This window comes from Nematolebias whitei, unplaced genomic scaffold, assembly GCF_014905685.2.
Source record: "Nematolebias whitei isolate Nwh7 unplaced genomic scaffold, NemWhi1 Nwh_scaf_8794, whole genome shotgun sequence".
NCBI lineage: Eukaryota > Metazoa > Chordata > Actinopteri > Cyprinodontiformes > Rivulidae > Nematolebias > Nematolebias whitei.
This window is the reverse complement of record NW_023627339.1, coordinates 1-2,581: the sequence shown is the minus strand read 5'-3', so window position 1 is coordinate 2,581 and position 2,581 is coordinate 1. Positions and strand designations below refer to the sequence as shown.

Below are 2,581 nucleotides of genomic sequence, written 5' to 3'. Positions count from 1 at the left end.
CTAAATGGATTCACATTAAAGCAATACAAGATTGCTGGGTAAGATTAACTTGATTTAGTAGTTATTTCTAATTTATTTAAGTTTGTCAAATTGAAATCATGATGAAAATTGTAAATGAACTGTAAACTGAGGGGCGGGGAAAATCACAACTTTTCAAAACAGCACTTTATTAAGAACTACTAATAAAATCAGTGAGTTTTACAAAAATACTCAAAATCATAAAAATCTTTTAAACATTAAACATCAAATTAAACATACTGGTAAAGTTAAGTGCAACATTTTTTTAATGTAAAAAAAAAAAAAAACTTTTCATGACACTTGGCTCCAATCCTGCCAAGGGCTATGCCTCTTGGACACAAGCTTTAGTCCAAATAACAGCAGAATGTAAATTACCATCAAAACACCATGCTTTAACACTAAAACACCATGCCACTACTGCTTTAAAGATCTATTTTTAAAACCGTAAACTTGCAGGTAAAAATAGTAACAATAAAAAACTTTTTTCTTTTATAAAAAAAAAAAAAAAAAAAAAAAACAAGACAGCTCAAACATCTGCTCACAGTAAACAGGATCAAAACATTTCAGAATGATGAATAGTCCCCACATCACAACACTGTTATAGGTATAGGAATATGCATTATTCCAGCAGTTTGTTTTTCAGTAGTTGGATTTTGTTTGAAAGCCTGTGTGTTTCAAGTTCCATTAGGATCTTTTGAATGAACTCAAACGTATATTTGAGGTCCGTTGGATAGCTCAGGTTCAGGTCATAGATGATCCCAAACAGCAAGGCACAAGCAATGGCAACATCTTTGAGTTCATTAATCACCTCCACACCTTCCACTATGATGCCCACATCTTCTGGCGGCTGATCAACGTCTGCACCTGGGTGTTTGATGACATAAATGCCGATGACCGTCCGATCCAAAGCTGCCTGGGTTTCATCAGGGGTCTCACTCTAATAACAGACAAAAGATAAACCAGATGTTTTATGAATACCTCTCCTCACTGAAAAAAAATTATTTGCATGAAACTTTACCATACATATTTTCTTCTTTGTAAATTGACTGCAGTAGAAAACTAAGCAAGTTAACATCCTGATGCATGCAAGCAAGTTACATAAACAAATAAAAAAACTTATTAGTAAAAAATTAAATATTATTAGTTCAGCATTATGTTCAACTTCAAGTGAAAATATCCCCTTTAAAACAATTGATGACACTTACTCTGTACTCCTTCACTAGCTTTTCAGGGTCTTCATTGAGATACACTGCTAGTGCTTGGAGGCTGCAAGATCTTTGTTTCAATGGAGTCATTCTGCAAAACACAGCAGGAAATGCTTGCTGAAGATGGGAGACTGCAACGAAGTCAAGATTCAATGCAATCTGAAGTGAAGGGAAGCCCCTTGATAAACTTTTACTAATTAGCATCTATAATAATATTATTATATAACATAATGAAGGCAGCTGTGGCTGAGTGGTTAGAGCATTTGTCCTCCAATGCAAGAAGTTGGGGGTTCGAATCCACCAGCAGTCACATGCCGAAGTGTCCCTGGGCAAGACACTGAACCCCTCATTGCCTCTGATGTGTGTCCCATCAGTGTATGAATGTGATAAAGCTCTGATTATTCTCTTTAGAATGATTTGTTCAATTAACTTTGTACAGATCTAGTAGAGTGCTGTATGAATGGGTAAATGAAGGCACAGATTGTAGTGTAAAGTACTTTGAGTGTCTTGATCAGATAGAAAGGTGCTATATAAGTACAGTCCATTTACCTTAATATATGTGAATGTTTTTGTACAGTGCCATGAAATGACTTTTGTTTGTGACTTTACATAATATAAATGAACTGAATTCAACTGAAATACACTGTATAAACAAGTGATTGACATTCAAAACATGGAAAGAAAAATCCAAAAAGTTATCCCTGACACATACTGTATAAACTGTTCACCTTTATGCAGAGGTCACTCATACGTTCATAAAATCACAATTAGCTGCAAGTGCACTTGCCATAACAGGAGCAGGGATACATGTGAAACGCCACAGCTGTACAGTCTTATGTGAAATGTGTCACTGTAAAGGTGGATGATGGGGTGGCAGATTATTTGTGCAAACTATCTGCAGCAACTTTAGTATGCAAGTAATTATACACAAACCTGGTCAATGACAGCCATAATGTTTTTTATTTTGTGTCCTATAGCTCCTCCTTTCGTACGGAGCACTCTGGCCAAATTGTTATAATAGTGGTCCAGCTGCGACATAAACTTGGGGATAAGCGGGATGGTGGTGATGCGCGTAAACTCAGCACATACCTATAGGCACATGCAACAAGACAAAAACAAAGTACAGAATCATTTTTAATACACAGCTTAAAAGTCTGTTACAATTAAAGATGATCTTAAGGATGTTTCAGAGGTCCTTAGAGAAGGTAAAACCTCATGGATAATTTATATATGACCTGCAAATTCAAGACTTACCTCTTCTTCCATAAAAAGAGCTGGCCGTCTACTTTTGAATTCTGTGATGAAGGGCATGTCTTGAATCACCTCGTACCGCCGATGAGAAAAGGTTTTCTCCATTT

At 36.0% G+C, this 2,581-nt stretch overlaps 1 long non-coding RNA gene across 1 annotated transcript; it reads right to left on the bottom strand.

Annotated features, from left to right (window-relative positions):
* Positions 1 to 929: 929 nt before the first annotated feature.
* LOC119429845 lies at positions 930 to 2,188 on the bottom strand. The gene is made up of 3 exons (XR_005187851.1): positions 2,157 to 2,188; positions 1,224 to 1,314; positions 930 to 955 (listed from the first exon to the last, which is right to left on the bottom strand). It is a non-coding gene; the product is annotated as an uncharacterized LOC119429845 (long non-coding RNA).
* Positions 2,189 to 2,581: the final 393 nt, after the last annotated feature.